Raw genomic sequence first — 24,052 nt, forward strand, 5'->3', positions numbered from 1 at the left:
GAAAACACATGAAAACATATCTTCCTTAATAGTCTTTTAATTATCTACTCAGGTGAACTATAATTTGAGGGAGGATATATTAAATCTAATCTTTTAATAACAGTACGGATAGTTAAGGATGTGATTCTGTGTAATGGAGTGATGGCAGGATGCAGTCGGATTGCAGCTGCGTGTTGAAAAACCTGACTAGGGATAACACCATGACTTTGGGGGAATCATTTCAGCTCCCTCCCTCTTTATACACACCTGCTCCTGGCCTGGTCTAGGTCACCTGAAATCTCTTTGCTTTAAGGGCCTTCAGTTGTGCACTTGGTATCTATTGCTGCCATAGGGAATAAAGGAGCAACCAAAATAAGCAGGGACTCATTGGTATATCACCTGCATCCATGCTCCTTGGCATTAGAGAAAGATACAAATACAAAGAAAGAAGAGGTCAAAGCAGTGAAAACCTGGGAAGGAAAAGGTAGATTTTCAAAGAGGAATTAAAAGGTAAAAAGTGGGGAGGGTGTCACATCCCTGAGAGACAACAGAAAGACAGATAACACAAGGGTCAGAAAGGATAAACAATGTGGTTATGGGATTAGAGGCCAATATTGGGAGATCTTTCCTAGACATCAAGGAAGCAGTGGGGAGCAGAGCATACCGTGGTACCTCGGGTTAAGAACTTAATTCATTCTGGAGGTCTGTTCTTAACCTGAAACTGTTCTTAACCTGAGGTACCACTTTAGCTAATGGGGCCTCCTGCTGCCGCTGCGCCGCTGCCCGATTTCTGTTCTCATCCTGAAGCAAAGTTCTTAACCTGAGGTACTATTTCTGGGTTAGGAGAGTCTGTAACCTGAAGCATCTGTAACCTGAAGCATCTGTAACTCGAGGTACCACTGTATGTGACATAAGGCACTGATGCACATTTAAACAAAAAGAAACAGGGGTGGAGGGGAATAAATCGATCAGCCTGGAGTGGTCTCAACAATCAGTGTGGCCATGCTGGTTTAAGGGACCACAGTAGTCCGGTCTCTCTGTCACTGGGACAATGAATGTGATTCCTTTCCTCCTTGGCTGCCACATGACTACAGGAGTCTTGCAGCTTCCCCTCTTCCCCCACCATGATCAAAACCTGATATGGAAACTGGCTGGCTGTGAGTACCCTGCACAGTAGAAGCAGCAACAGATGATGCATGTATGTGTGTTTGTAAGTGACTGTACAGGGTTCTTGCCTAGCTGCAACATGATCTGTTACATCTGGCATGACCATGGCAAAGTGGAGCTGAGTAAGGGTCTGCATATTTGCAGTTTCCAGGAGATGGAACAGGGCCAGCACTGTTTCACTCACAGAGCCTTAACACCATGCCCCCATTCCCTTAGGATGCGGATATGAATGTGCCAGCAAACACACACCGTTGCTTACTTCTCAACCCCCACTACTACATTGTCCCAGATGGTCACAGTGGAGAGACAGCTGCTAGGCTTAGGAGACCAGGAAGAACATCTTCTGAGGCACCCACAGGCAAATCTCCATTGCCTAGGCACTTTTCCCCTTCCTTGGCAGTGAAAGCAACAGTGACCTACTTCAAAAATGGTTGTAACAACAAGGCTGTGAATCAGTCTTTGCACTTTAAAAAGCTGCATGTACATTATAATTAATAAGGAGACATTATCTCAGCTTATCCTACCTCACTCCTCCCTGCATTGGATGCTTTCAGCTACCACCCACTTCTTGCCAGTTATACTAATATCTGCTTGGCTTATGACTTTCCGCACTGCACTCTGTTTGAGAATGTTTTGCAGTGCTTTGGGGACATGGCATGTGAGACTTTTTCTCAGTTCATAAAGGAAAATGCACAAGTCAAGTCAACCCCGTTCATCATTTAGGTTTCTGACTGTCTCCCTTCAGATCTTCTCTTTGTTTGGAATGAGTTTAATTTCCCTTAACGGCATTGTTTTAGATTCTTGTATTTTATTGTTATTGTTTTGTTTTCTGAAAAATAATCCCTGGCCCTGGAATTCCCTGGCTCAGTTATCCCAGTCTGCTTGGCACAGGAATCCCCTTAGTCCTTGCATAGGCTAGCACTATAGGCAGCCATAGTCCCTAAGCAGAATTCAGGGGATGAACTCACCCTTACCCTCCCACCAAAACACAATCCTGTTGCATTACAGTTTGTTTTGCACTCTGCTGCTTCATTTGCGGGGCGGGGATCACATTCTGTGTCTCATTCTGTAATGGTGTTGTGTGACATAATGATTTTCCTCGACATTCCATTAAAAAGGCAAAGGACTCTAACTAGTAAAACAGTTTTGTGTGCCCATTATTCAGATCCACATATTATATCTAAGTTATATGACACAAACCCTAACATTTGACCATAGAGGGAGAGCTGTTTCCTCTATGGTCCCCAAATGACACTTGTTAGGACAACATAAGTAGCCCAGCCAGTACATGCCTGTTCTGTGACATAGGAGAAATAGCAGTATTGGTAACTGAACCATAGTGTGCTTGAATTTTGATAATGGAATTCCAGTTGGGAAACATGGCCTAGAGCAGCTTTCACCAACCTGGTGTCCTCCAGATGTTTTGGATGACAACTCCCATCTGCTCCACCTGTGCACTACGTTGGTAAAGAATGGACTAGAGTTTCCATATAAGGAGGGTTTATTTAATAAAGCCGATATTGTGTTGTTGGAATCCATATGAAAGCAAACTAGTACCAACACTATAAGCTCATGAATTTGAGTGGCAGCTCAATTTAGTAATATTTATTGATAGTAGTATAGAGGGTAGTATATAACTGAGCACACCTTAATGTATTTACTTCATTATTCCATGATGGACCTTGACAAAACTTACTTTCTGGTCCTAGGCAACTTCCCATCCAGGCATTTAACACACCCAACCTTTGCTTAGGTTCAGCGAGGTAGCATCATTATGGGCCTGTGGACCATGTGCTGGGTTGCTAGACTGCACAAATAAAATAAGCTACTGGTTACTTTGGACTGTGTGAGAACTTCTACAAAAGCCAACACACTACAGAATGCATCTGGGATGAGAAGAGGGAGAAGGAAGAAGTGCAGGAAAGAAGGGTCTGTGTCGTTTCAAAGCACAAAAAGTAAACAGGATACAAATCATCCATAAATGGGGATATGTTATCAGACATTGTATTAATAGCTACACTAATAATGTGATTAGCTAGTCATATACTCGAGTAAAGCAATTTGCAAGCTGAGGACTTGGAGCTACTTCAGGCCCAAGGAATCTAGCAGTCAAGAGGCAGTGGGTGGTAAAAAGTCCTGTCTTTGTGTATGCGCATAGAATGTGTGTGTGTGTGTGTGTGTGTGTGTGTGTGTGTGTGTGTTGTGTATGGTGACACAGAGCACTTAGCTGAACATTCTCTTGAGATTCCCCCTCTCATGCAGGATAAAGTTTTCCCCTCACAGCTCCTTCCTCAACATTTTTCCATCCTACCTTCTTTCTGCTACTCTGCAATCTCATTATTCAGCCAAATGGAGTTATAAAATATATGATGCTGTCAAAACAATGGCTCAGTGCTTCGGCGTGTTGTTGCTGGAAGCACATAATAGAAGAGGAGGTTGGCTGTCATTATCAGCCCATTGGAAGGATAATGTATTTACTTAACCAGGGCTATGCACATGGTAGAGAACTGGACATTTTTGGAAACTAGAACAGCCAACAGAGATAGCTAATTACAGGGATAATTAGCGGCTACTAGAAATTGTCCCTAGTGTTACATTCCAAAGAAATTCTGGCATTGCAAAAGCCACACCCATGTTAAAGTCACACTTCATGTTATAGTGTGACATCTACAAATATGTGGGATGTTCAGCTTCATATAACCAACATGCTAAACTCTAACTAATGCATGAAGGGTTAAGACCATAGAATAAGCCAGGGGTCAGCAAACTTTTTCAGCAGGGGGCCGGTGCACTGTCCTTCAGACCTTGTGGGGGCCAGACTATATTTTTTTGGGGGAAATGAACGAATTCCTATGCCCCACAAATAACCCAGAGATGCATTTTAAATAAAAGGACACATTCTACTCATGTAAAAATACACTGATTCCTGGACCGTCCGCGGGCCGGATTTAGAATGTGATTGGGCTGGATCCAGCCACTGGCCCCTAGTTTGCCTACCCATGGAATAAGCTGTCCTCTCCTTGGGAGGAAGGCTTACCAAACTCTTTGTTCTTCTATTTCCATCACATGAACCCTACCAGTAAGGAGGTCTAAGCTGGCTACTCTAAGCTCAGACTGAGTGGCTTAAGCAAGCCATCTTTGTGTTTCTATACTAATATATTTTAGAAACATTTTCTGTTTGAAAACCTAAGTTATACTGCCCGTCTTTTCTTGCTGCACATGAATCTGATGTTTGAAGAGTTTGTAAGTAAACATTTTTTTTAACTTACCAAATGTGTGGTCACTTTCTATGCTAATAAGAAGTGGGGTACTTTGTAAACAACTTAGAAGGTGATATTTAAAGGTCTATCCATCTATATTTCCATACTTTATACTGGTGCATATTTTGTGATTTTAAATCACTGCTGGGGTTCTGTCACCAAAGAGTACTTGCCCCAAACCTGGATCTTGGTATCCAGGGAAATCTCCTTTTTATTTTACCATATCTATTTTCCCCCCTTTCAACCAACACAATATGCCCCTCACTGAGAAATGAATAGGGAGAGCAGATTCACATGTCTGAATTCTCTGTGTGTGGTTGTGAAGGTGAAGGTGAATGTGAAGAAAAGGCTAATAAAAAGGCAGTGGTACATGTGGTGAGCTATTGGCCATCTTCATGTTTTCAGCTGATGCGAGGATGCAGCTGTAATCCTAGAAATGCTGCTGGTTTACTGTGTGTCCTTCTCACTAACCTTCTCCATGTGATTCTATGCTCATGCATCCCTGTACACAGTTGTGTAGTGCATAGTGGGAACTGCTCAAGATCATCTGGAAATAGTTCTCCACCCCCCTTTTTTATCAATTGTTAAGCTTTAAAGTAAAAAAAAATTAAAGCAAGTGACTTAATAGCAGGAGCTAAGATCACTGACAACCTTAAAAGCAGTTGTACTCACAAATGAACAATTTTAAGAGCTGGATCCTTCACCTAAATCAGTGGTGGCGAAACTTGGCCCTCCAGCTGTTTTGGGACTACAATTCCCATCATCCCTGACCACTGGTCCTATTAGCTATGGATGATGGGGGTTGTAGTCCTAAAACAGCTGGAGGGCCGAGTTTGGCCATGCCTGACCTAAATGGTCAAAGGCACACAGGCCGAGTTGTGTGACCAGTAATGCATTACCCAAAATGAGGATTTGCATTACAAAAAAGAGAACAAAATATAATAGCAATTTGCTAAAAGTTGCATAATTTATATTTTAGTAATTTATATTTATATTTATATTTATATTTATATTTATAGACGCAAATTTAGAAATAATTACAACAATTTAAATAGAAACCAGTTATATTTCACCATAGCAAGGAAAACACCAGGTGACTTGTCTGCCTGCTTAGGACAGATAGACAGCCCTTCAGAACAGAGGACTGTCCTCTGCAAAGTAGGGTGCATGGCCACCCTAGGCTACACATAGTCAAGGCTTTCATACCACACCCATGGGGCTTCAGTAGAAAAAGCCTTGCTCATCTAACTATGATTCATGTTGGGACCTGCTGATCTGAACAAGCCTGGGGCAATCTAAACGGATTTGTAAGAAGAAGCCAAGCCCAAGGATGCCAGAATAAAATTAAGCAGCTGAAAAAAGTAAATAAAAATGGCCTCTGGTTGCATCAGAGGTCATGGGGAAAACAAATCTTCTGCTTCCCACATTGCCCTTCTCGTAGTGCAATGGCTCAGTGGGTCTGGCTGTTAACCAGAAGGTTGGTGAGTCTACCCAGGGACAGCTGGGTAGACTCACCAGGGGTTTGGACTAGCTGACCCTTGGTGTCCCTTCCAAATCTACGATTCTATGAGTCTATGATTCTTGCTTTACGAGCAAGCGAAACAAGCTGCAGAACTCAGGCAGGGTTGCAAATGCTTTCCACATTAGGAAGCGGGGGGGGGGGGTCTATATCTGCAAATCTCTGGCAATAATGAAAGCCAAGTGCTGTGCAAACAGAAGAGTAAAATGTCAGATCAAGTCCTGACAAGTCTCTGCTGTAAATTGAATTATCGGCCATGCTCTTGTCTTGTACTGTTCTCATTCTCTCAAATGATAAACAGCATCCATCATATCATCATGTCTGGAAGCCAAACCAGGAACTCCTTTACATTGTGTAGCCAACGAGAGAGAAAAATGCATCTGTCTGCTTTTCTGCATTATTTCAACTCCTTCATGCCTGATACCTTCTTGTTTCATTGCACTGGGATCAATGCCTTAGGCCCCCAAATGGCTTATACCAACATTTGCCAACCTGGTGCCCTCCAACTGTTTTGGATTACAACTCCCAATGCTGGCTGGTGCTGATGAGTAGTTGTAGTACAAAACTTCTGGAGAACACTGGGCTGGCGAAGGCTGGTTTATACTTTCACTATTCCACACATGAAGGACTTACCACCAGCAAGGTCCTCACACCTCATCTTAGTCATATGGACTTGGTTTTCCTAGAACAGAATACTGGCTTTAAATTTGGTGGTGGTTTTGTGGTTGTCATTTGCCAAATCACTCACAACATCTGAGCCATGTTTTGAGAATCATTTCATTCATTCTCCATTCCATTGAAACCTTACACCTTTTCTCTTTGAATTTATAATCTGAGTGTCTGTGGTTGTTTTTCTTCATGCAGGCTTTTGGATGGAATTGCGTCCAGTCCTGATCTACCTATCTCTCTGACTCTGATCCTGTTAAGCAAGTTGGGGAATCTGTGGCCCTCAATAGGCTGCTAAACGCTTATTCTTGCCATCCTTGACCACTAGTTATGCAGGCTGGGGTTGGTGGTAGCTAGAGTTCAACAGCATCCAAATCCCTGTTACAAAGGCATGGACACTCTGGTCATTTATTACATACGCTGTCATTTCTGCAAGAACCATTTACCTGGATCCAAAGGCAGATTGTGAAGTGTCTGTTTCAAGGCTGTTTTATACAATGTAAAGAAGCCAGTTACTGTAAGAAAACAACCTGTTTCCCTTCACAAGGGTTGTCTCTGTTCAGAAGCCAAACCATGAAGCCCCAAATATGTCAAAACAAGGCAACGAAAAACAAACATTTTTTCCCCTTTGTGGTCAATACACTACGCTTTGATTTTGATATCTGCTGAACTCTTGACCCAAAATGCTCACATTATGCACGTTTATGATGAATGTCAATGACCGTTCTGTTCTAATCAAATGTGAAATTATGAAATGTTTGGGAGCAGAAGGACTGAATTTGGGAACTAATCTAATAGATTCCATTCAAATCCCTCCCTCTCACCCAGCATAGGCAGTGTAGCAGGCAGCTTTTTATTTGTGTATATTTTTTGCAGCTGAGGTTTTCGTTGCTGTTGCAAACTGACAGCAGTCATGTTCGCCCTCCATATAACCTGGGGAGTTCAGACCTGGGCTTTTTTGTTGTTGTCGCTGTTAGCATAATTGCTCTTCCCACAGTGCCTGCTGCACAGTTTGTAAGCTTATTTCGAGCTCTGCTGTGGGGATTAGTGATAACACTCCCTATTGTACAGTGTGTCTTATTATTTAAAATCCGAAAGAGAACAAAGGCAGTTTGGTTCTTCTTCTGAACCTTGTGGATAGAATAATATTTCCCGAGAACGGTGTTGAAACACCCCCACCCCCAAATCCTGTCTATCTACTATTTGCTCTGTTCGGCCAATAAAGGGCAAAGCCAATGTTAAAGATGATGAATCATGATAATTTATGCTTTATTAAGTGTCTGCCCTTAGAGAGTCCTGTGGCATTAAGGTGTTCCGTGGGGGTAGTGAGATATCTTTCTATTTACATCCCTATATCTAGGATCTAGCTATATGGCAGAACAATTTGGTGTGGGAGGAATGTTGTCTGCTAGAATGTAACCCCAGCAGCATTCTATTTATATTACGTGAGGATTATTTAGCCAAGAAACAGCAGCAAATCAATCACATTTTTCATGCTACAGTATTTCACCATTATGTCAAAGGGAACATCCTTTAGCTTTAAAGGATCATTTTGCCCTATATGTATCAAGTTTTGGTAAATTGTATGCATGCTTGCTTATTTATTTATTTATTTATTTATTTATTTATTCAATTTATATACCACCCTTCATCCAAAGATCTCAGAGCTGTTTACAAGATAAAAATACAGGATAAAAGCCAAAGTGAATAGTTAAAACAAAAAACAAAACAATAACTCCTCTTCCCACAAACACATTTAAAAGGTCCTAGAATATTAATCAACCTAGTCGAAGAGGAACACTTTTGCCTGGTGTGTAAAGATGTATAATAAAGGCACCAAGCCAGCTTCCATGTAGAGAGCACTTCACAAACAGGTAGCCACCACCACATATAAGGCCCGTCCTTGTGTTGCCACCCTCCAGATCTCTCATGGAGGCACACAAAGAAGGGCCTCAGATTATTGTTACAGGGTCCAGGTCGGTTCATATGGGGAGCGGCAGTCCTTGAGGTACAGTGGTACCTTGGATTACATACGCTTCAGGTCACAGACGCTTCAGGTTACAGACTCTGCTAACCCAGTAATAGTACCTCGGGTTAAGAACTTTGCTTCAGGGTGAGAACAGAAATCATGCTCTGGTGGCGTGGCAGCAGCGGGAGGCCCCATTAGCTAAAGTGGTACCTCAGGTTAATAACAGTTTCAGGTTAAGAACGGACCTCCAGAACGAATTAAGTACTTAACCCGAGGTACCATTGTATTGTGTTCCTGAGCCATTTAAGGCTTTATAGGTCAAAACCAGGACTTTGAATTGGGCCTGGAAGCTAATTGGCAGCCAGTGGACTAGGCCAGGACCTGTGTAATACGCTCACACCGCCTTGTCCCAGTGAGCAACCTGACTCCCGAATTTTGCATACGCTGAACTTTCCAAACTGTCTTTAGCGGCAGCCCTACGTAAAATGATTTTTTATCTAAATAATGTATATTCTGTTGAGTATAATGGTCTCTAAGCAGTTTAATCGTACTGTCACAAACGTTTTCATGGAAAAAGCTTTGGGAAATCAGACTTGCATATCTTCAGTTAGACATGGTAGAAAGAGAAGACGTAAGCCAAACCTCTCACTTGACCAAATATGCATTCAGCCAGATCCCAGAAATGCAAGGTTGGTAGGGTAAATCCACATTTAACCACAACTAGTTCATATTTCATTTGTTAACAACCTGCACTGGCAGATGGCGGCAGGAGTAGGACCTGCCCAAGGTATTCTATTGCCTGGGGCAAAACAGCAAGTGGTGTCTTGTCGCATCAAGGCAGACTACCAAGAATGACCAAGTCATTCTGGCACCCAAGGCAAAGAAAAAATCCCACTAGTACCCAGAGGTGCCACCTTCTGAAGAAGAATGGGGGGAGGTGTCAGGACATCGGAGGAGCCGGGGGTGGAGCTGAGTGCAGTGGCTGCACACAAGTAAACATTTTGGGTATTAAAGGGATGATTTTTCTCCACCTACCCCTTGTTCATCTTTTTCACAGTGGTTCAGTTTCTGTCTGCTGTCCAATCAGCAACTGCTTTTGTGCTCCCCCCCCCCAAAGTGCTTTCTTCTTCTTGCTTATAGGATTGCAGCAACAGGGGATGTCATGGCCAACATGATGATAGCACAATGCCATCATGTAGCCTGAACCACATTTCCCGCCAGACCTGGAAGACATGGCCAATGGCTAGGGATGATGGGAGTTGTCATTCAACAACATCTGGAGTTTCCTGACATTTGATGCAGCCCATCAAGATGAGCTATGTTGTTTTGTTGCAAAGGCAAATTCAGAATGAAGGCAGGGAGCACTCACTGAATTGTTGAACACATTCAACCCTGTTTCAAATTGTTGAAATGGGGATTGCTTTATTGTTGTTGTTGTTGTTGTTACAATTTGGGGAACCTTTGTGAAAAACCACCCATTTTAGCTCAGCATTCATTTCTTCTGCTACCTATATCAATTATTGTTTTAAAAGCCATGTGTTTTTTTTAATCCTAATAAATTAAAATTGGCTGGAGCAAACACAAAACCCCAGCGGCAAAAACTGAAAACATTGGAATTATTTTTGTGCCAGGTTCCCCCCCCCCCAAAAAAGAACACCCTGGGTGGGATTCACCCAACCAGCCCTGTCAGTGGAAGCCATGAGCAAGGACTTCCACTAGTACCGTGGGGCTTTCCCCTTCTCCTCCTCCAGCATGCTCCTGCACCACCGAAATTGGCTTTTTGAGGGGTTAGGAGCTCTCAGGACAGTACATGGTGGAGCAGAAAGGGAATCATTTCATCTGGAAAGCAGAAATGCTTTCACAAATGGAGCAATTGGAAGAGTGCATAGCTGAAGTCTACCCCCTGTCTGGGCACTTAAAATCTACATCACTGAATCAGTTTTTGTTAGGAGCTTTTCCCCCCTCACCTACTTACATTTGTGAGAGCAAACAACAAAACATTCTGCTTGTAAAATTAATTTTCCTTGTTTCCTTTTCATCACAGGCACCTTTTGTACGGAAAATAGAGAGTGGCTGTAAATACATGAAATGTGGAGATGTTGTCTCCTACTGTGCAGGTGACTATGCCCTAGAAGGATTACATTGTAAGTTTACCTCTGTGTAAATCCTGCAGTGAAAAAGCGTACTGGTGGCATAATTTTATCCTCAGAAGTCTGGGTGAGAGTTAATACATCAAGATAAGGATTTAAATATTTATTTGGAAATGCGCATTTAAATATATACATATATATCTTTAGAGAAAATAGACATCCAAATATGCATTCAAATACATATTAAATACATGTTTTGAGGCATTTTTTAAAAATGTAGTGTCAGAGCTGCTTCCAGATCCTAGCTCACAGAGGATCACGCTAGCCAGCGATCATTAAATAAAAGTCTTTATTGAGTTACAGTTTCCATTCTCAAGCTGCTGCGTGCAACTCTACGTCTCATGGTTAGATCGGCGAAGCTCCATCTGAGTCTCCGCCCCTTGTACACCAACTTAATATCCTAGCCTTGCTCCACCTTTTCCGCCTGACTGTTCTTCTCTGGGTCCCTCTGCCCCCCGGGGTCTCTTCCTTCCGGGATTCCTCTGACGCTGACGCTGACCCCCCTGACTCTTCTCCCTCCTTTCGGCGGGCTTTAGGACCTGGCTCCCTTTCCGGGCTGCCTACTGCGCCACCTTCCTGTGCATTTGAACTTGGCTCGCGCGCCCAACCTTCCACCTTCCGTCTGACCGTTTCTTCGCTCCCCGATGGAGGTGTGGCCACTCCTGACTCGTGCCCTCCCCCCTGTTGTGAGCTGCCAGCGCTTGATCCCTGGCGCCCTTCCTCTTCCCTGCTCTCTGGCGGTGACGCTGGTCCCGATTTCCAACTGCTCCCCTCTGAGTCCCCTCTGGCTCTATCTTCCTGGGGTGTCCCCCTAGGCTCCCCCCTTGCCCTGGCCACTGGTGCTCCTTTCTGTGAATCTTCTGATTCACTGGAAAGACTCGGAGATCTCGGGTCGTCGTCATCACTCATCTTTTCTTCTGCCTCCTCCCCCTCGCTCTCTGTTTCCTCCCTTGCCCTTGCCTCTGCTCCTGAACCCCTGACATGTAGATTAAGGCAGAAATTGAGGAGAACAGAATTATGGGAAGAAACATGTAAATGTTGCATAGTCTGGAAAGAGATAGATTTCTAGATGTAAATGTGTTATAGACTGGAGAGAGATACATTTGTCTATCCCTCCTCACCGATCTCTTGCTTCTCATACTGAAACCTCATCCCACCATCTCTTAGCTTCTGGAAATAGGGGTGAAGCTAAGTCTTCACCCCATCTCTGCCCAGCCCATTATATAGCCAAACCCTCTTACATTTCAGCTGGACAATTTGATGTCACATTCTTCACACCATGTCTGTCCTTTGTAACCAAATGACAGTGTGGTAAAGATCAGGGCTCCAAAGCTTCACCTTTGAGGGGGAAGCCTAGACACGGACAAAGCCAGAAGACTGGATGTTAAACAGCTGGTGCCTACTCTATATTCATAACCAAGATGGGGCAAAAGAGTAGGATTGACATTTGAACTGCAACCTCTAGGCACTGACATTATGAGGTCACGAATTCCATTCATGAAAAAGACAACCTGTAGTAGGATGGCCTCCATTCTCCTGACCTCAAATCCCTTTTACCCTCTGTTGTTCCTCCACGCTCACACCCTACCAGGTTTGGTGCCTGATGTGCAAATAAGGCCAATACTAGGCCAAGGCTTTTCTTACAGTGTTAGACTACACTTTACAGTATTAGTCTACCCAAAGTGTAGTCTAACACTGCAGATCCTCCAAGTGTCCCTATTTTCCAGGGAAGTCTCTGATCTAGAGAAGCCATCTCAGTTTTTGAATTGATCCTGGAATGTCCCACATTTCCTTAGGATGTCCCTATTTTCGCTGGAGAAATGTTGGAGGGTTTGGAGTTATCCAACCCCCAAGCAGTCTGAAGGTAATCCTGTACAGTGGTACCTCAGGTTAAGTACTTATTTCGTTCCGGAGGTCCGTTCTTAACCTGAAACTGTTCTTAACCTGAAGCACCACTTTAGATAATGGGGCCTCCTGCTGCCGCTGCACCGCTGGAGCAAAATTTCTGTTCTCATCCTGAAGCAAAATTCTTAACCTGAGGTACTATTTCTGGGTTAGCGGAGTCTGTAACCTGAAGCGTATGTAACCTGAAGCATATGTAACCCAAGGTACCACTGTATAGGAAAGTTTTTAAAATGTTTTATTCTGTTTTTATATGTGTTGGAAGCTGCCCAGAGTGGCTGGGGCAACCCAGTCAGATGTGTGGGGTATAAATAGTAAAATTATCCTTATGGAATGGGACTTCCCTCTTTTCATCAGAAAAATGTTGGAGGGTATGGTGCTATTAAAAAAACGACAATGGTGTGCTCACCAGCAAATGGTTTGGTTCCATCCTAGGTGCCACATGGATCTAGGCTGTTTCTGGAGAGAAAACTCAGTTCTGACCATCGTCTAAGGGAGACTTGAAAGTCCTCGTCTACTCTGTTCCCATTCAGGATTCTGAAGGGGGAGAGGAAAGGCGCTGTTATTATTCCTGCCATGGAGTCGTACCATCCCCAGAGCCTTCTGCTGAAGCAATATGCCCTCTTTATCACCCTCCCACATCCCTAATCTGTCTCAGCGGCATCATTCAACAGCCCTTCATCTCCACACCGGATTCTGGCCCCAGCGGGCGGCTGTTGTCCAATATGGCCTATGGAGCTCACCAGAGGCAATAATGGGCCTGTTATGCTGCATTAAAAGGGTCATTTGGCTTAAGCCTCATGCCTCCTCCCCCTGTTAATCCTAATATTGAAAGGGTCTCAAGCAAAGGAGGAGGAGCGAACGGGGCGGGGTGGGGGAGACCGAACTCTGAATACACAAAAGCTAGAGGAATGGCAAGCGGCAGTAACCTAGCAACAGTGTCTCAGGATTTGAATGTAATTATCCCTCCAACGTGATAAATACTCTGAAGGACTCCTTATGTGGAGATCATACTAAACAAGTCTTTGAAATTACCCTCATCAAATATTGATCGAGGGAGAGGTTTGGGGGGGGGGGGAGAGAGAAAGGGAAAGGGAAAAGGAAGAAAAGGCCCAGCAAAATCCAGCAAGCCCATGGACTGTGGGTTAATGGGACAACACAGATTCATTAACATACAGCAATAGTACCAATAGTCTCAGCTGGCAACAAAAGGAACAGTCAAAAGCACAGCCATCAGGAAAGGCCGACGTATTGATTCTGCTTTTGTTTCATGTCCAGCATACAGAGCAGCAATCACGATAAACAGGATTTATCTTACCCAGCTGAACTGATGAAAGTTTAATTGTTGTGGAAGGTGAAAGGGTGTTCCCCAAAGGGAAGCATAAGTAGGGTAGAGGCTAGGATGGGAGTGCATCTTTACACATTAATAATCAGAAGGAATGCCTCCTTCTCACAGTGTGTGTGTGTGTACATTAGATATATCTGGGAAAAGAGCTGATTTATTTGCTCGAGTGCGAGAGGAATGGATTTATTGCCCAGGGGTTAGCTTTTTGCGGCACTACACACCAGAGGTTACTGGGAATGGACTCCGTGGTACAAAACAACTTCACAAAGAACTCAGGTGACAAAGGAGCCAAGCAGTGGATGCCAGTCTTAGTCTGTGTACACACCATATTTCTAAAGCACATTTAAAACAAGTGACTTCCCTTAAAGAATCCTGGGAACTGTAGTTTGTGAAGAGTGCTGACAACTGTTGTTCTGTGAGGCATAACCCACAATTCCCAGGATTCTTTGGGAAAAGTCATGTGCTTTAAGTGTACGGTGTGTGTGCAGCTTAACTCTGAAGAAATTAGGCAAAATTTAATGAAACTTAGGGGCACAAGCTGCAGTCCTATACAGTGTAGTACATACACTCACCTAGGAATGTGAGCAATTGAACTCAACAGAATTTACTTTGAATAGAATAGGATTGCACTGTAAGTGTCTTACCACACTATTATTTTTTTTAATTATTTTTTGGGGGGGGAATTGTCCACCAGATGCCCTCAATAAATAATGCAATACCATAACATCAGGCCTTCAGAAATGATGTCAGGATGTGCCATGAACTTTTTTCAGTGTGTTTCTTTGGACACATAGGGAGGAGAGGAAGTAGGTTCATGGCAGGCCTTGCTCTGACCCACTTGTGTTTGCTGCAAGGTCTGAAGAGAGATGTGAAGCATGGCAAGCACTTCCACCCTTGCCATAGCTGTCTAGGGATGGGTGAGAAATTTGATTCAGTTTTGGAATTAAAGGTGAACTTACCTAATTCATTTTCTGAAATAATAAACTAACAGGAGCACAGACATCTTTCAAAATCTGCACTTCCCTGAATTTTGCGATGCAATTTCCCCACTAACTAATGTACACACATATGCATATACTAAAGCAGAGTGTGCATAAAGATATTAGTAAACATAGTAAATCTAGTAAACATCGCATACTAACAACTATATTGGGGAAAATTACCTCACAAAAATGTGTGGAAAGTGAGATCAATTAGCCAAAGTATGGAGGAGGTTCCATGAGCCTGTCCCAGAATGCACTGCAACTGAAAAGCCAAATTTAAGAAAGGAGGTTTTTTTTAGACTAAGTCTAATTAACCAAAGGCAAAATAATACTTTAAGAAAAGATACAAATGTTACGGATCTAGCTAAACAATGGACACATACTCTAAGATTTCAAGCGGAGAAACAGCAGGTTAAATCTGTTAACAGGTGCAGGTGAGAAACTAAGGAATAAAGGCCACACATTTGAGGTCTTTTCCACCCAGATGCTTGTGAGTAACAACTTGCCTGGCACAGCCAGTGGGTCAATTTGCACTTACATAGGAAAGCACTTTTAACACATTCTGGAAAGATGGGTGATTTGAGGTGCTGATTAGCACAAATTTCCCCCCATCTTTATTGCAAATGTGACAGAAGAAAAGCAAAATGTTGTCAGCTCACATTAACAGTAGTAATAATAATAATCACAGGGCAACAAGAACATACACAGAAACTGCTCAGCTTTTCTGCTAGACAGCATCTCTCAACGGGCTGCTCAGCTTGTGGTTTCACAAGTGGTGGGGTAGATGCTGTCTCCCCACTTAGAAGGAAAGAGAGAAGTTATGTATTTTAAAGAGACATGTCCCAAGCAGGGTGGATCTGCATCACTAGAACCTACACACTTGCACAACTATATGCACGTATCGTCCTGTGCATTTCAAACACTGACAAAGCAAGCATCACAATTGCACAAAGAGAGACCACATTTATACATTTGGGGTGCTCATCGGCTCTCTTCAGACCAACAAGCTCACACGCATAGATGGGGCACAGGCAGTATACATTATCCCTACACTTCCATGTGTGTTTGCTACGTCATGTGACAATCAAGGAAGAATTGCTGGAGCTTATTTTTTAATAATGATCACAGAACTTAAAAACCATTTAAATCATCTAGAACACTCTTCATCACAAAAGCTGTCCCCAAACAATGGACAAGCAGAACAAGGGCTAGAACAAGAACATAACTAGGAACTAGAATAGCATTTGTACTCCCCCCCCCCAAAAAAAAACAACCCTCCACCATTTGCTAGGCAACTGCCAATATAGATTCCATATGGGCAATCACTGGTCTCTAGGCCAGATGCTTGAGGGTCAAGCCAAGACTTCAGCCTGGGAATTTGCAAATCCAAGTTGATAGCCAATTACTTATAATGGTGTTGAGTTCTCCTGGAACAAAGTGAAGATAGTTGGGCTCAAAGTTTCAGCAGTGATGTAATGCTGTGATTTGAAATGGTGACTTCACTCCCCTTGGATGAGTAAGAAGGAAATGTTAACTCAGATTAAGAGAATTAGACCTCAATTTGGGGAAGGCATTGTGAATGTTGGACTAAAGAACATACTGAATATTTAGACTGAGACTGGTGATCCCATATCCCTGTGTAAAATTCAGCTCTCTAGAAAATGAATCGGGATGATGACACTGAGCATGAAAAAAAGAGAAAAGGATAAACCTGGAACATTCAGAGGCTCATACTGGTATTCGTTTTAAGGAGAAAAAGTTAAAATGTGCCCTAATTAATTTCCTTACAATTCTGATACTGCCTCCTAATGCAGAGGCACAGAAATGGAACACTTCTGGAGCAAGGAGTAACCTATATTCCACCTCCTCCTGCTCTAAGGTGGCAGAATAAAAGAGCTCCTGCAGTAATCTTTTTCTAAGAGTTGCATTGTTAAAACCATCCTTAGGGAAATTCAAGCAGCATAATTGCTCTAGTCTGACTCTGTGTGCTAAGCTGCTTGAATTAAGTGGGTGTTTTGGAATCCTGAGCAAAGCCTTCTGGGAAGTGACCTTTGACCCCCACTGCTGCACTTCTCAACCTGCCGCTAATTAGGATGGAGAGAGTCCCCCCTTTGTTTTCAAATACTAGTTTACCTCCGTCTTAACTTTCTGCTGGGAGCTGACCATGGTGACTTGGTGCATAATGAACAGGGCAGAGCAGATGGCAACACCAGCACGCCTCTGCCAGGAAACAAAACTTTCCGCGCTGCAATGCAAAGAGGCCAGGCTTTGAGCTGTTTGTTGAGCCTCAACACTGCAAAGCTATTCATTAGCCACACAGCTCATAGCCCTGGAGGTAATGTCTCGGAATGTGGCTTTGTTAAAATCTATCTCTCTATATAATTCCCCTCCTCATTCAGCAAACTTCTAAGCCCGTGGGAGGCCTAGGAAGGAGAGGGAGATGGAGAAGGAGAGAAGCTTCCAGGAGGAGAGACCTGCCTTACCTTAGGACCACTGGACAACTCTCAAAGCCTACTGGGCTGAGCTGGGTTTGAGTAATTTGGTATGAGGTCAAATGAATAGATTTAGGTAGTTCTTTTTTCTGCTAAGTCAAAGGCCCTGAATAGATGATAAGCATAGTATGTAATTTTCTCCCCTGGGCTTTTCGTTTCTTTCTTCTTTTTTTTAAGCATCAAGTCATGGTACCCACACCATAATGATGCAGGATAGAGTGATCCTGTTCAGGATTCCAGTCAGCCAGCCATGCCATTTCCCTCTTCTGCTTCTTTTTCTTCCTCGCCCCCCTCCTGCATCGGTCTACCAGTATTCCATGGCTATTGATCATGCTCAGCCTTCACTAGGCTGCTTTCACTGCTAGAGGCTTCTTTCTTAACAATTTTTGTACATCTGAAAAGCACAGGCTTCCCCCAGATCTGCTGATGCCTCCCTCTCATGTTTAGGTAATACCATTTTGACTGCATAAGGCTCCACACTTGGAGATTATTTGTTCGCTATTTGTATATAGCAGGTTCAGCCAACACTGTTGTTGGACTACAAGTCCCATCATCCCTGACCCTTAACCATGTTGGCTGGAGGGGTGATGGGATTTGGTGTCCAAAACATCTGGACGGTGCCAGGGTGGCTACCCTTTGTATATAGGATAGCAGCCATGGAGTATGTGTGTATGCGGGGGGGGGGGGGGAGAGTGGGAACCAGACTGGGAATATTGCAGCACATGGGGTGAGATGTATTGACCTTTAGCCCTTCACTGGATCTCCATTGAAGAGCCCCAGCTGCTCCTTGTCTCCAGATTTGCTGCAACAGCACCTTTGAAGGGCAAATAGCACATGGGATGAGGAATTGTGAATTAGAGAAACAGAAGGACAATCCCAATGCTTGCTAGTTCTTGAGGGAGAGGGGTCATGAGAGAAGCAATCATGTGGTAAATGTGCCCTCTTTTGGGGTGGGGGTGGGGTCCAATATTGTGGTTTTTTTTTTAAATGATATTTATTGAAAAAATTTTAGAATTACAGAAAAGAACACAGCAGAAAAAGAAAAAAGAGAAAACAAAAAGAAAACAAACCACATCAAACAATGTAGATTCAAAAAAACAAAAATACACCACAAACAGATAAAAACAAATCCATCATTCTGGGGGTGGGGTCCAATATTGGTTGGAATGTGGACTAGCTCCCCTCAGTCCCAGCCGACATGGCCAATGGTCAGGGATAAAGTTGCAGGCCAGCAGCCTTGGTGGGGAGAGCACCCTGTTGGCTACCCCTGAACTAGAGAAACATGGAAAGCCCCAATATCAAAGAAACTTGAAAAACCTAAAGCAAGCTGCCTAAGGCATTTAAATTCACATCATTTTCTGTAAGAAAACAAAATCAAAATGAACCACCTGCTTATTTGTCACTATCCCAGTACTTTTGAATTTACCTGCTGGAATCATGCAAGCTGAGAGCAGATTTACTTCTAAACTGAACAGCTGTTGAATCTTCATGTACTATTTCCCTCATGTTTCCAAAAGTAAAAGGGATAGTGGGTCGCCCCCCCCCCGCAATATCACATAAAATAACCCACAATCCTGCTTGTGTGATATGGAGACCAGACCTGTTTCAGTGGTGTCACAGTAAACACTTACAGCAAACAGTTCCAGCATTCCTGTGTCCCTTTTGCTGAAAACCCTTTAATCAATTTGAGCACTGAGAAATTATGGTACACAAGATTAATGGGCACTGGGGACCAATCATACACATTGTAGCAGACACAACTCCAAAAGGCTGCAGCTTAATGCATTAATGTCATCAGAGCCCAGGAAATCCATCTTATAGGTGACAATGCCTCCAATATGGTCATCCCTATCCATCCCCTTAATCTTTTTTTTCATGTGGAAAAGGCTGTGGGGGAAAGCATGGTCTCTTTGAGCCTTGCTGTCCTCCTGCGAGAGAGTATGGAGTGGATTCCCTTTTTGTGGGGAGGTAATTGAGTCCCCTCAAAAAAGCATTATGATAGGTATGACAGGCTGAATCTAGCCTTAAAAAACCACCAGACTGACATGCCAAACTCTCTCTGGCTCTCTGTGATTCCAAGCCCTGCTGACCCCTCCCTCTAGCCTAGTTCTAGACATAATGAAAAGGAGCTTTAGATGTACTTTCCAAAAGCCCAAAGGACACAAAATGTAACAGAACCTTGAAAAAAGATGCTTAGATCACAAGCTTAACAACCATACCATCTAGCACATGAGGGAGAGTTCAGTGAGAAATTCCAGAAAAATGCTTCTTTAAACCGATAACAGCCAACTGTCAATGTTTATAAGAAAATTTATTTGGGGGAAAAGGTAAGGGAAGAGACCAAATAACACAGAGGTTTTCAGATAAAAAAGAAAAAGTCAGTCAACCTAAACAAGTTACATTTTATGTGGTTGAGTAAAGTTTTGGGTTTCAGAGCATGTGTGGAATACTTTGCAGAAAATATTAGTCCCTTTCAGAGTATCTTTGGTCATCTGATTTGCATTCTTCCAAAAGAGAGATGGGACAGGGTTGGTGCCCCAATATTTACTGGAATTTGAGACAAGCTGAAATGGGCCTTCTTTTGGAGGCAGACAGAGTAGCCAAACAGTACGTTTATATCACATTCAACACATTCAAATATGGCTTCCACAAATATTCATGGGAACTGTCATTTGTTAAGGGTGCTAGAAATGGTAGCTCTGTGAGTGGGAAACGACAGTTCCCAGGGTTGCTGAGGTTGGGGAGCCATGCTCTTTAAATGTGTGTTGAATGTGCTTTAAATGTATAGTGTGGATCTGCCCTGCCTGTGTAGTTTGAGTCAATGGCAAGATAAGCTCCATCGCTGAGGTAAATGGCAAAGCCATGCAGTCAAGAATTTACTTAGAAGATGGTTCCACCGTTTAAAAGGGTTGGGACTGGCCAAGGAGCAAGCTAGTTCAGATGAGTGTTGTAAAAAGAAAAGAAAAAAAGATAACACATTTGGAAAGTGGGTTGGATCTAAAATCAAGGATATTGATCTACACAGTGGGCTCTTAGCAGGCATTCAAACTAAACAGCATTATCAATCATTATTGGAATGTAGCCATTTGTCACAACCCAAGGAAAACTGGAAGATTCTTGTTTCAAGAACGGAAACTTATGAGATAATGTCTCTGGAAATCATGGCATTTTCGAAGAAACTTCACAGACAACCACTTTCTTGGAGGCATGGAAGCAGTAACCCAGATCAGATTACTTCTGTTTCTCTGGTCACAACTGGAGCTATACGAGCTGCAGTAAGGAATACAGTAAAAGTGCTTTTAAGTCTATTAACTCAGAGAGATTATCTCCTTCAAAACAACAAAAAACAAGTTCTATTGATTTACAGTGTATAAACACAATTACAAAGAGACCGCCCACCATCCCAACCTACCCCCTACCCCTCCTCAGCTCAGGTCAGCCTATTATGTTTTGCCAAATTCCAGTTTGTGTTTCTGGTGGATGATTCTCTCCTTTTTTTCAGGAGCAGCATAACTTAATAATAACTGGCTTTGGACATGGTGGAAAGGCAAGGAGAATATAAGGGGTGTGTGTATATATATATGCCTTGCACCTACTGTTTCTGTGCAGGAGAAAATGTGAAGAATCCCATTTGGATCTTACATGCAGGGAAGGAAGAGCAACTTCTATCCCCTGTTAATTCTGCATGGAGTGTAAGAGGCTGTCAATGACTACTAATATCTCCAGTGTTGAAGGAGATGTGCCCCTGAATACCAATCACAGGAGAACACAAGTGCAGAGAGTGATATTGTGCTCTTGTCCTGCATACGGGCTTCCCAAAGGCATCTGGTTGGCTGCTGTGAAAACAAAGGTACTGGTCTACATAAGCTTTTAGTTTGTTCCAGCAGGGCTCATCTTATGCTCAAATAATAGATTTTTGCTCACCTTCCATCTTGCCATTGTGAGGGGAAAGTCAGTGATCCATAACAATGGATCAGTGGCAGCAGTTTCACACAAATTCAAGTTATCATAAAGCAGCCACACTAACCATGGGGCAAACCTAATGTACTACCCTAATGCTGGAGCTTTGCATTTAAAAGGATAAGCATCTTCCATTCCTGTCAGCGATACGCCAGTCCTCCATAGCCTTTAATGGGCTCTTCGGAAGATAAAAATTCCAGACATTATTCTTTGTGCTGTATTATTATTCCCAACCTCAGTCCTGCACCAGCAACAGAATATCCCCATCCCTATGACTAGGGACTAGGGCCGCTCAGAAGGGACTTCACTCAAACATGCACACGTATAATGGTAGAGGCCTGGCTGGAAAACTTAAAGCCCACTACTGCTACACAGGAGATGGATTGAAGAAAAGAATATATATATATATATATATATATATATATATATATATATATAGGCTCCACTCCGTAACTTGACCAATTATGGCTAGGAGCAGCTAGGAGCTAGATGGGGGGATCTTTAAAAAAGTGTAGACTTGCACATGCTGGCCAGCTTCCATTTTGACTCAAAATATTCATTCTGGGCTTCCCAGAAGTATGGTACCAAGAAGCTGCGCCCCACCCCCTCCTTGTCAGCTGATGCTGCTGGCGGCGCTGGTGACAACATGGAATAGGAAGACAAGTGAATTATCAGCTGTAGACCAATCATCCAAGAGAGTGGTGGTAAGAGGGTGGTACCAAGGGAGAATGAGTGTCCCATTCCAGTATCCTTTTTTTAAAAAAGTGACATTTTGAAAGTTATCCAGGGGCATGAGGCCACTTCCTGGATATTATGATCCACAGTGAATTCCCTTTTCCCTTTTGGGGGGTTAATTTGAGCAAGTGAACATCCTTCCCCTGCACGGTGGTATCCAGCTTCCCTCAAAGTATCAACATCGGAGTAGAATTCTGTGTGGGGAGGAAACTGATTCCGGATTTTCAGCCGTGTAATTTTTTTTCACTGCTGCTGCTCCTTTAATAAGAAGCAGCCTATTGGGGGGAGGGGGGGAATCAATTAGGGGCTGAGGAAGGAAAGGCGGCTGGTGCCTTCTGGAAGGGAGAGGGACTCAACTAGCATAACAACTGGGAAAAATCCATCAAGAATGCCTGAGTAAACCCGCTGTCTGCTCTGGCTAGGAAAGAAAACAGCCCGGCCTTAATCTGTGGCTAGCAGTCAGTACACGCTGTCGATTAAATATCCATCAATTTGCACATCACACTTTGTGCTTGTGTACCCAGAGCCAGCGGTGCACCGAATTACAGCACTGCAGGTTTGCCAAATGGGTGCTGTCAACTGACAGGCCAAGAGGCCCTAGAGCAATTTCACTCACTTTTGATTCATGACTTGTCAGAATGCTAACCAAATATTCCATTTTCACCCTCAGGCTGCTTCTCTTACTGCTGACTTGCATCGCCAACGAGGACTCTGCTCTTGCTTCTCGGAGGGATGTGTTGGGCTCCCCATTCCCTTGAGGACAGACTCTAGGGAGGATGGATTCTTAAATAACAATCTGAATTCTGACGGAGAAACAGTTCAAAGATAGAAAGGGGGTGGGGGAATGTAGTTGCAGCTTGCAGAACTTAGCGCCATGGGAATTCTTATTCTCTGTCTTTTCCTCCCGTATTTTGTTTTTAAATCACATGTGCAGGGGAAGTGTTTTACATTCAGACTTAAGTCATAGAGGCAGCCTTCTTGCTTTTCATATATATTAAAGGACACCAATATATTTCATGTCCTTTAGACCTTCCCCTTGCAGATTTACAGGGTTGGTACTTGGAAAGGTTGCTCTGGAGCAGACAGCTTTGCATCCACAAATGTTCTGACCCAGGATGTATAACATTCAGCATCTTCCTTTGATAATCCCTAATGCTTGAATCACATGGGTTCGTAGCAGAGTGCCTGTCGTAGTTTTCTGGCTAGAAAATGTGTTCTTACATCGGATGGAAGACGCAGTGGAAGCAATATCATGAGGGTTTAGGGAGGAATACTCTTGATTATGGGGGTTTGAACATGTGCAGGCCTCTTCCCCCCTCCTTGTTTCCTTTGTCTCTAATTATCTCCCCTCTCTAAGACTGCTATGGCAGCTTCCATTATGCTGCAAACTCATACATATTTATGTACGTATGAGCCCCATTAGGAGTGGAAGGTGAGTATGAGAAACATATGGAGTTTCCTTAGCAACTGTGAGATGCCAGGCCCTAGTGGAGTGGGTTGTGTGTGTGTTTTACCAGCTCAAGAAGTGGGCCTCCCATAGGTGTGGGGGGCACCAGTAAGAGCACAGAGAGAGAGATTTTTAACATGCTCTCACTGGAAGAATGTCACACTTTTCAGTAAAGGCTCAGCTTTCCCCAAACTGTAAACCATGATTTCACTGAAAGATTAAAAGCGGGGAATAGGGTTGTGAATCCTGCCCGCTGGGGACTCAGTTACTTCAGGGTGAAGATAAAAGAAGCTGGGGAATGGGGGAGCCAGAGGGAGAGGTGAGAATGGGTAGGTGTGGTTGCAGATCAGGGATCAGGAAACGTTGTCAGCCTGAGGGCAACATTTCGGTCCCTGCAACCTTTAGGGGTCACATGGCAGTAGTGGGCAGAGACAGAAGCAAAAAAGCAATGAATATAAATTCTACCTTTGCACCATAG

General features: G+C 43.4%; 1 long non-coding RNA gene across 2 annotated transcripts; it reads left to right on the top strand.

The window, feature by feature from the left end:
• Positions 1–9,776: 9,776 nt before the first annotated feature.
• LOC308478079 lies at positions 9,777–13,407 on the top strand. 2 transcript variants are annotated; one of them, XR_013986855.1, is made up of 3 exons: positions 9,777–9,914; positions 10,605–10,677; positions 13,048–13,407. It is a non-coding gene; the product is annotated as an uncharacterized lncRNA (long non-coding RNA). The 2 variants fall into 2 exon arrangements; XR_013986856.1 differs by lacking the exons at positions 9,777–9,914; positions 10,605–10,677 and adding an exon at positions 12,208–12,301.
• Positions 13,408–24,052: the final 10,645 nt, after the last annotated feature.

This window comes from Podarcis pityusensis (assembly GCF_964106645.2).
Source record: "Podarcis pityusensis genome assembly, chromosome: 5".
Classification (NCBI taxonomy): Eukaryota; Metazoa; Chordata; class Lepidosauria; order Squamata; family Lacertidae; genus Podarcis; species Podarcis pityusensis.